This window comes from Mytilus californianus, unplaced genomic scaffold, assembly GCF_021869535.1.
Source record: "Mytilus californianus isolate M0D057914Y unplaced genomic scaffold, xbMytCali1.0.p SCAF_72, whole genome shotgun sequence".
Classification (NCBI taxonomy): domain Eukaryota; kingdom Metazoa; phylum Mollusca; class Bivalvia; order Mytilida; family Mytilidae; genus Mytilus; species Mytilus californianus.
In genome coordinates this window covers 294,072-305,031 of record NW_026262726.1, presented here as the reverse complement: position 1 = coordinate 305,031, position 10,960 = coordinate 294,072, and the positions used below count along the sequence as shown (strand labels likewise).

General features: G+C 33.2%; 1 long non-coding RNA gene across 1 annotated transcript; it reads right to left on the bottom strand.

The window, feature by feature from the left end:
• Window positions 1–717: 717 nt before the first annotated feature.
• Window positions 718–9,230, bottom strand: LOC127710351 (uncharacterized). Its single transcript, XR_007986148.1, has 3 exons — window positions 9,074–9,230; window positions 2,527–2,695; window positions 718–1,305 (listed from the first exon to the last, which is right to left on the bottom strand). It is a non-coding gene; the product is annotated as an uncharacterized LOC127710351 (long non-coding RNA).
• Between the last annotated feature and the right edge of the window lie 1,730 nt (window positions 9,231–10,960).

The following is a 10,960-nucleotide window of genomic DNA, read 5'->3' as shown; positions in this document are numbered from 1 at the left end:
GTTTATGTTATTAAAAACATCTTGTAACTTCCCCTTTGACCAGTCATCAATAATTCTCTGCATGTATAGTTGATGATACTTGGTTGGCACAAAAGTAATTAACTGATCTATAAAATTGAGAATGGAAATGGGGAATGTGTCAAAGAGACAACAACCCGACTATAGAACAGACAACAGCAGAAGGTCACCAACAGGTCTTCAATGTAGCGAGAAATTCCCGCACCCGGAGGCGTCCTTCAGCTGGCTTATCTTTCCTGTTCAACAAAAATCTTTCACGGATCAAACGGCTTTGTGCATTTTTAATCAAGCAATAAATAATTTTCTGTCCAAAAAAGTGAGCTAGAATGTCGAAAAGTTTTTCATGTATAGTAGTATAGAAGTTTTGTGTTCCTGTTGTGAGTGTATTGTTTTCTGTCGTTTCATTCACTTTTTCCTCCTTCTTTAAGAATGTAAATAAAAGCGAATCAAGTTCATCTTTTAAAATAAGTCTTGATGTTCCTCTGTCAAGTTTACAAGCTTCACAAGTGTTCTCAATTATGCTTCTTGTTTCTTCATCAATCTCTTCCGTAAATATTTCTTCATTCACTTTGTTATCGAAAACGATACATAAAGCTAAGGCACAGTATTTACCCAAAAATCCCTTCGTTTGTAGCTGTTCAACCTGTTCTTCATAAACTGAAAAAGGATTCTGGAAAAAATATTTAATATCAACCGCCGGGTTTTCATGATATAATTTACATAAGAGTGGGAAACAATCATAAAGATCATAAAAATCTGTAATTTGAGAGGCTTTTTCATCAAGATAAAGCTCGGCAATCGATTGCTTTTCAGCTTTTGATAAGCACATATTTTCTGACAACAAGTTACACACACATGACGTAAAAACTGATAATGTTTCAAATTTTTCATCTTGGTACACTTGTAATCTACATGCTACAATTATTTTTATTTTTTTATTATCAAGAAGGTCTTTAATACGCTCAATAACGGGTTCCCAAATTTTTAGATCAGACAGGTTTAAAGAAAAATTTCCACATAAATCATCAATTACAAACAATGTCTTCTTATTTGGATTGTGAAACTGGACAATGTCCCCTGGATCTGTTACTAAAAGTATGTCGAATCCATCTGCACCCATTTGTAAAGCAACATATTGGAGAGTTACCGTTTTCCCAACACCGGAACTAGCCGTTATAGTAACACAGCTGTTCTCTTTTAAATACTTCAGTACTTGAGTTGCAGCTCTTGTGTTAACAAACACCTGATCTCTCTCCTTCCATTTTTCCAGTATTTTGTTAATCTGAGCTGAAATATAAACCAATCCATATACTACAAAAACGTTTTTTATGCTGTATTTTGAACCATACAATAAAATATGCTATATAACACTGATTTAAAGCATTTCCAAGTCTCTCAGTTGTCTTCATTAGGAACTACTTCTTCAAAAAATATTTTCTCGTCCTACTACTTGTGTATTAAAAGCACTATTTAAAAAGGTTTAAATATTAATGCATCTAAAATATCTAAATCGTGAACACGGTGACAAAGTTAAAAGTTAATGATAATGAATTTAGAACGTTATATACAGTTCATGTACATAGTTGCATATTAGAAATCTCAAACGTATTTCCAATTCTTTCATGAATAACATTTCAACCTTTTATTCTTATGATCCTTTCAAATAATTTACCATTATAATCTGACCTAAAAGCCTCAGAACTCTTTAAAAATTCGTAACTATTTAGAACTTGATGTATCATGTCATACTGTATGGAAACCCACCTATCTCATTGAGGTTTATCTAACATCTCATTTTACAAGTAAAAAAAAAAATATTTAGCCGTCACAACTTGTCTATGTTTTATAACTGAAATTATAAATTTTAACCTCACACATTCCAGCGTTTCATAATAACGCACAACCTTCCAGGTACCAACATCCAACATGTCGAGTTAAAATTAGCCCGCCTTTCAAATTCCCACATACTTAGTTAACCTGTGAGATTTCAATGGAACAGTCATATATCCTCAAGTTAAAGAACTCATTTCAACAATAGACACTTACTTTTAGTTTTAACCTTCAAGATCCTATCTTATTAATCTGACTTTAGCTTCTCTCATGTTCTGAACATTATAGTTACTTTACAGGGCTTGGTTTTCACATATTAAGCTTTGAACGTTCCTAATGAAAGTAAATCCAGAAAAGCACCCCAATTTTGACATTTTTACCTATTAAAACTGTTTGTTTTGCTCACACATTGTTGTCAACATAATGGAGTTCAATTCGACTGTCATACAAGTGAGAGGTTAAGCAAGCTATGAAACTATGCTTAATCCACCATCTTTTACATAAGGAAATGTATGTTCCAAGTTAGGAATATGATGTGAATTACCTTTTGGTTTAGCCATTTGGGAAAGGACTTTCTGTTTAGAATTTTCCTTGGAGTTCGATATTTTTGTAATTTTACTTTGACGGACGCATGGGTTGTTTTCATTTTTTTACAAGTTTGATATTCAAACTGTTTACCTCTAACATTCCATTTAACTGTATCCTCCGTCAAACTTTTCAATCAATCTTTCAATGCTTTTATTTCATCATCACACCGTATGATTTCTTTGCTTGATTGATCGAGAGGCTTGTTTTTCAGCTGATCGCATTCGTCTTTCATTGTACATCCTCCTAATCTATCAATGGCCTGAAATGAAATGATGGGAACTGGGAAATATGATTTTTTTTTATATTAAAATTCGCATTTTAGCAAAAAGTATTATTGTAAATAAATAATATAATGTGACAGTTATATAAAGTTTTTTAGCAGATATATCCATTATTCCATCTTCACAATAACTATTGAAAGAATCTCAAGGAACCATTCCATCGGGTGAATAATATTGCCAAATTGTACTCATAAATAGTAGTGACCTTAAAGGGTACACATCGTCCTTGATTTCCGCTTTGGACCACACAGATCTCTATATTCCCTTCACTTGAAACTAGAACAATCAGCACAATCCTCTCGCATTATACCTAAATATAACCAACAGTTTGCCTACCATCCATGTCCCAACCATGTACAAACAAGTAAGACAACCGGCGGATCAAATGTACAACAAAATTGTGAGAAACTCAAAAAGAAAATTGATAGCACCTTTACAGTTCGGAATTCAAGACAAACGTTGTCGAGCAACACGCAGTAAGCTCCTCATTGCGCCAATACATTAGACCTCAGCTTTAGTAGAAACTTGGAAAAAACGGGAACATATTTTCACATTTATGAGTATAAATCTTGACAAAAAAACACGCAAAGCTCGCTCCTTTGTTGAACAGAAATAAAGTGTTTTAACCGATATTGGTGTCTATATCACCCTAAAACGAAACGATTAGATCAGATTGTGTTCAATTCGTACGCCAAATGAAACGAGGTCTCACTAAGCTGATTTCGGCAAAGCCTTTTGGATTTTGGTTTGTCCTCAATGATCCTCAACTCTATACTGTATTTGGCTTTTTACTTTTTTGTTTATTTAAGCGTCATTGATAGGTATTTTGTTGATATGATCATTATCATAAATTAACATTGAATTATTTAACATAAATAGAATTTCTATTCTCGTATGGTTGTGGCCTGTTATCTATTTCTTGCATGAATAGATATTTCTTGTATCACACTGCATGGAGTGTGATACGAAAAAGTGATTCGAATATCTGTGTTAATCTGATTGGCTTACCCAGCATCATAAGACGATACTTCAGCATTCCTATTTTCTATTCGTTAGGTCATTAATGACTTTCAAAGGTTACGACGATGTACATTTCGTCCATGGCAACGGACATATGTGTTTTCATCAATAAATATACAAAACACTCACACTCAATCACACCAGACTATCTTCTTTCTTACCAATTTTATTACATTCTGAAGCGTACAAAAAGTCTTAAAATGTCTGATGTTAAAGTTTTACACCGGAAAAGGACATATGACGTCATACTGGAATGTGCAAAAGACTTGATCAACGATTCGCAGTATTTTTAATCAAACACAACAAGAGTGTTGATCATAAGAGAAATAGGTTGCACAACTTGTGATAATGAGATATTGCTTGATATCAACTCTCATTATTTAATTTAAATATATTAAAATTAAATAACTCCAGTTGATATCAAGCGATATCCCATTCTCACTTGTTATGAAACCTATAATTCCCCAAATATATTACCTTTGATGTTTTTGACCAAACCTTTCTGAATTCTGTGTTCCAAATGTTCTTCAACTTTGTTTTTCATTGAATCTTTTTACCAGTTTTATTATTCCATAGTCACTGATAAGTCTTTTGCAGACAAAACTCGAGTCTGATGATGAGTTTATTCCCTTAACAGTGTCCTACTAACAGGCCCAACATATTTAATGATCTCTTGTTAAAATTCTTACGTTTAACACATGTTTCACTCTTAAAAAAAGACCATAAAAATTTTTCAAGTTTTCTACGGTATAAAGACAACAATTTTAACGAGAACAGTGTCGAGTACTGAAAAAGAATTCATGTTTTTAAACAAAGTGCGAAACCTGCCGTCATGAAAAGTTTTGTAGTCACGTAACAAACTTTGTGACAAAAAACTGCTATGTCTACAACGGTCTTACATCATGCACAACAAAAGAGGAAGTATTCAAACTTATGATGACACCCAAAAAGCATTAGCCAGCCTTTCTGAAAAAGATTACCATCTATTTATTTTTTAGCTTGATCAATTCATAACTCATCCAAAATTCCAAATAATTTTTATTTTGTTTATTCTTCGCTATCATGTGTAGTGTCATACATATGTACAAATCTACTGACCAAAACGAACTCAAAGCAGTAACTTGAAAAGTCTAAATTGAAACCAACGTTCAAACCTATGATTGCGTTGGAGAAAAACCGCAATTTTTATACGTGTGCATGCAAAACAAATTTCTTGTTAGAGGGGCCTAAATACAGCACAAACAACATTTTCTAAAAGACCAAAAAAGTGAAAAAGTATATTTCAACAAAACGCATTTGACTAACAGGTCGAACAACAAATGTTCTTAAATAAATATAAAGTACGTCTGAACCAGTGCCGACTCTACAACAGATTTCATCTATCGGATCACCAGCAGTGATGGTGACACAAGGCTGAAAATACATTCTGTATATATAACATGAGTCCGTATCCCGGCCAGGGAAGAACTGAATATTTGCTTCCGCAAATTTACAGATCTAACATTGTTGGGCTTTTGTTTAGACGAAGTTCGTATCCCGGCCAGGGAAGAACAAGAAATTTGCTTCCGCAAATTTACAGATCTAACATTGTTGGGCTGTTGTTTAGACGAATCATATATATATATAAAACAACATTTTCCAAAAGATCAAAAAAGTGAAAAAGTATATTTAAACAAAACGCATTTGATTAACAGGTCGAAGAACGGATGTTCTTAAACCATGCTGACTGCCAATGGTGTTTGCCAAATAAACGGATCACAAGATGTAACAAAATGGATCTTTATTATTAATTTAATACCAAACAGAAAAAAAAACAATAAACTTGCGGAAAAGATGGTATACCGCAAACATGAGGTGCACAAATTGGTACACCTTATCCGGATTTCGACAATTAATGTCTCTTCAGTGATGTTAGGAATCGAAACGGTATTTGGAAGGCCATATAATTTACCTCAATTTAGGATATACTCTTGAAATTTGAAGAGTCGAAATAGGATGAACGGATTATATAAACCAGAAGGCAAATAGAATACAAGCCCAAACGAAAAAATATAAACAAATCTAAATTGAAAACAACGTTCAAACCTATGATTGCGTTGGATAAAAACCGCAATTTTTATTCGTGTGCCTGCAAAACAAATGTCTTGGTAGAGGGGTCTAAATACAGCACAAACAACATTTTTCAAAGATGAAAAATTTGAAAAAGTATATTTTACCAAAACGCATCTGACTAGCAGGTCGAACAACGGATGTTCTTAAACCCTGCTGACTGCCATGGCGATTGCCAAATAAACGGATCATCAGATGTAACAAAATGGATCTTAAATGATAAATTAAAACCAAACAGAAAACAATAAATTTGCGGAAAAGATGGCATAACGCAAACATGAAGTGCACAAATTGGTACATCATATCCGGATTTCAACAATTAATGTCTTTTCAGTGATGTTAGGAATCGAAACGGTATTTGGAAGGCCATATAATTTACCTCAATTTAGAATAGACTCTTGAATATAAAAAATATAAATGTAGTGTACAAATAATAGTGAATCCACAGTAGATCATCACAGAGAGTGAAAAAGGATACGATTGATTAGGTCTGTATGAATCTGGATTGTTGGAGGGAACGCTTGATCTCCCCCATAATTCAGATGTGTGACATGACGCAAACTTTCAAGAAAAACCGAGTGTTAAATCATGTATGATTTGGCGGAGGACTGTCCTAAACCTCCTCCTCAGTTAACTATCGTTGGAGTGGTTTCCTATCGGCAATTATTTCACTTCAACCCGTTGTAGATAAGCTTGACAAATGTAAATACATTTGTCAAATGATAAGAGCTGTACATATTGAATATTCGAATGAACAAAACTCATACCGCATAGTAAGCTATAAAGGTGTAATACCACCAAATAATAGTACGTCACATCCGGTTGCATTTGACAGTTGTAGGAAATTAATCCTACATTTCGTTGCAGTAAAAAAATTCTGAGTCATTAACAAATATCTTGGGTGATTCACAGCACCATTCTATTTTTATTTGGTGTTTCTATAGAAAATTGTGGAAACGTCAGGTTACATGGTTATTAAGCTTGTACACAGCAAAACACATTTGATTGGTTAACTTCCAGTGATGGTTATTATCTTATGCAATGGAATATTGTATAAAATTGTGTTTGTAGTACTGGACAGGATAAAACTTTACTCATGCCAAGTGTTTCTTTACTTGAAACAAAGATAAATTCTGCACATTTTTTTTAAAAATGCAGATTAAGCAAAGACTAGTACAGTAAGAGAAAAACAATGGTGGTATTACACCTATTAAAGGTCTCTTAATAATAATGTAAAAAAAATCAGACGAGAAAACTAACAGCCTGGTTTTTGTACAATACAATAAAAACAAATATGATATACAGCAACAAACAGCACCCACTTAAGAACAGTCACCTGATTTGGGATAGGCACATACAAAATATGGGAAGGGTTAAACATGTTTGCGGGCGCGATCCCCCTAACCCTGGACAGTGGTTGAACAGCACAACAGAAGAACAAACTATTAAAATTAGCTGAAAAGGGATTAACTCATAAAATCGATATAAAGTTCAAGAGCAACTAACAAAAACTTAACGACGGAAACGCCATACGTTATGTTTCTTAGACTAAAGTAGTATCAATAATAAAAGTAAGATAAAAAATACCGAACTCCAAGGAAAATAAAAAACAAACGGAAAGTCTTTTCTCAAATGGCGAAACAAGAATACGTGTCCATAAGACATCGTCCCCCCTCCTAGTATCACATTTCCATGTTCATTGAAAAAGAGTCATATTCTAATTTGGTATATCATTTTTTATATCTTTAATGTGGTGAAGAACTGATGAACGGACGAATACACACACCAGAAAATATAACATTCCCCTCATAGAATAAGTTGGAAATAAAAGTAAAAGGGTCCTACTGAACAAAACTGCAATGGAATATTTGTCTAATTAAAACGTCAAACAGTTCATAAAAAACAATTTATAAACAATGACGTTACATAATGCACACAGACTCTTCTTTGAACCCATGCATCATCATAATTAGAAACAAGAAATAAAATAACCCCTGATTTTTTAAAGTATAATAATTTTTTTCTTGAAGATGCATTATCATAAACACATTTTTATAAAATTCTACGAAAAGATGACAAAGTACTATCTGGTAAATGCATCGATGATCTATTTTTTTACGTCTTAAAAAAGTGTCTTGAAATTAGTTATAGAAATATAAAAAAGAAACAAGTCGAGTACACATTTTACTTATGGGTCTGTTTGAAACGCCTGGTTTAACCTTATGATTTATAAATCAAAAATTAGAATATCATCTCGCTTAGAACTCATTTTTTAAACCTTAATCTCCCTTTTGAGAAGAACTAGATATATGGGTGAAATAAAAAGCCCATTAAAGAAGGTGCATTTGATTTTACGTATCTGGATTAATTATTCCCTAAAAAGGTTTTGTCAATAAAATAATCCTGTATTTAATTACAAAATATGAAAAGCTTTAAAAAAGTAGATCGGGTTAATTTTAAAATTGATTTGATTCCAAAAAAATATGTGTACTCAACGAACAAACTCTTTATTCAGTTTATGCTTCCTTCCGTCATGCTTCAACACAATAAGCCGAGATAGGTTTAAACATGTTGGTTATGTCTAGTAATATCATTTTATTGGAAATCTCTATAAGAAGAGGAGATACATGTAACACTGGTGCCTTTTTCAAAGAATATACAATTGTGCAATATATATATATACCAAAAAACGACAGTTCAAATACATATTTCTTTATCATGTATTTAGTGATAAATGTATATATTTTTTTGAAATTGCATACTTAGTATGTTCAATAAAACTCTTCGTTATTTATATATACCATTGATATTTTAGATTAGCCTCGGAAACACCTAATACAATTTAAAGCGACAGCCATGTTTGAAAGTTTGGGGTCATCATTTCTGTTTTTGTTTTCATTTTAAGGATTACTACTGCATACACATTCAATGATATGGTACAATTTAGAATTTTGTAATTGAAAGTTTGGCGATTTTACCTTTATACTTAATTTTAGTCACAAGAGTTATATAAAAATAAGCAGATGTGGTATGAATGCCAATGAGACAACTATCCACCAAAGTTTTAATGAAGTTGATGTAAGCAATCATAGGCAACCGTACGGCCTTCAACGATGAAAAAACCCATATCGTACGGTGAGTTAAGAGAATGTTTTTGTTTTAAGCATGAACAAGTTCTCGACTGCGTGACGTCAGACGGACCTTAAAGAAAATGAAACTTTACATACACCAGTTATATCAGTCCAGGCAGTACTGAAGAATGTTGTGTCTATTTTACTATCATCCAAATGAGCCAAGTAGTTCCTGTAATACTTTATTCTTGCCAAATCAGCACCTGGTGTGGTCTCCGTAGCTGCTGGTAATTTTTCATACCCAGCATTAGGAGCCATCATTGTAGTCAGATTTCTAAGTAAAGTTATCATCAAAGTGAGGTCAAATGTTTTTGAATCAGGAACACCTGCAAATTTAGAAATATGTAAATGAAAGATAATGCTATGTGTTCGTATGCATTAAAGACCGTTGTTAGATTGTTCAGAAGAGGTTTTATAGATTTTCCGTTAACATCAAAATGATTTACCAAGCCATCGCGTTGTTAGTTTGTTTGCGACTTATGGGATTGAATGTCTCTTTGGTATCCTTCGTCTCTCTTTATGTAACTGTTATATACTGAATGCTATAGTCGAAATATTGCCGGTTTTTAACGCAGCATAAATCAATGGTCAATCAACCAATCAGTGCAAAAACAACGCATTTAGAATACATACATATAAGACGTTTGTGACCAAAAGCCAAACATATAACCTTATATATAATAAAAACAAAATAGGAAGTCTGCCTATTTGTAAAATTAATGTGATAGCAATTCATGAATCCGTTAGTGTTTTATTTTATGTGTTCAATTAAGAGATTTAACTCAACGTTATACTGCTGGGTCTTCCAAGTGCTAATGTTATAACGCCGGGGCGAAAGAAGTCCAGAGATGACTTATGTATACAAAAAAATATTAACAAAAATACCGAACTCCAAGGTAAATTCGTAAAGGGGATGTTCGTAAAATGGCATTTTCCGAAGCAAATTGCGGGTTTAACCTGATTGTATAGCTAGATAAAATTACCACCTGTATGACAGATGTTTAAATAACGTTACATTGACAAAAATAACAAGAATCTGTAAACTTACCAGGAGTTCTCGGATGAAGGTGATTCCACTGGAATGGGTTTATTATCTTTTTTATCTTAAGATCACTTAGTGTTTTGAACTCTTGCTTTATTGAGGCACCAAGGCATGATGGGACAAATTCACGAACAATGCTCTTACACCACGTGGAGAAATCCCAGTAAGTAGCAAGCTCATCCTCACATAATTTTCCTCCTCCGGTGACAGAGGTGCACTTGCCATCTTCTTTATCAATCAGGGTACTTTTGTTTCTTTATACAAAATTATGGATGATTGGTCTGGATTCAGATGACCCTTTTCCCTTTTGTAGATAATTGAATCTTGAGTTTTCTTATAATGGTTGTGATCTATAATAATGTGGTTTCATCATATTCTGAAAAGAAAGCGGAATATCAAATAGTAAATTATTTTTGTAAAAAGTTTTCATTCTCTTCCGTTTCTGTTTATTCCCGGACAGTTGGTTTTTCTTAAATATTTATTTTTATGCTATATCGCATCAGCCAAGGGGACACTAAGTGATACCCTTGCCCGTATGTACGTCCGTGTAGTTTGCCTCAACCAAATGTTATGAAACTAATGCTAAATTCCACTAAACATAGATGAAGTTTGAATATACTCAATTCTACTCGACCATGATGAATAAGTCAACATTTTACAGAAAATTTTTTGACTTCCATCTTAACTATTCTCGACTGTACTGATTTGTACCCGTCACTAACCTGGACCGTACCTAGAAGTCTGACTCGACCAGGACGAAACAGTCTAAACTCTTTCACGCCCTGTGCTTATTTCATTCTTAATCTGTTTTCATCGTTTGAACCATACGCCACCAAAAGTTTAAACCGTACTCGATCAACTCTTAATAACACTCGACCACTTTAAAGCCATTCAATCAATCATGATAGTGTAACTTACAACTGTACAAGTGCAAGTTAATA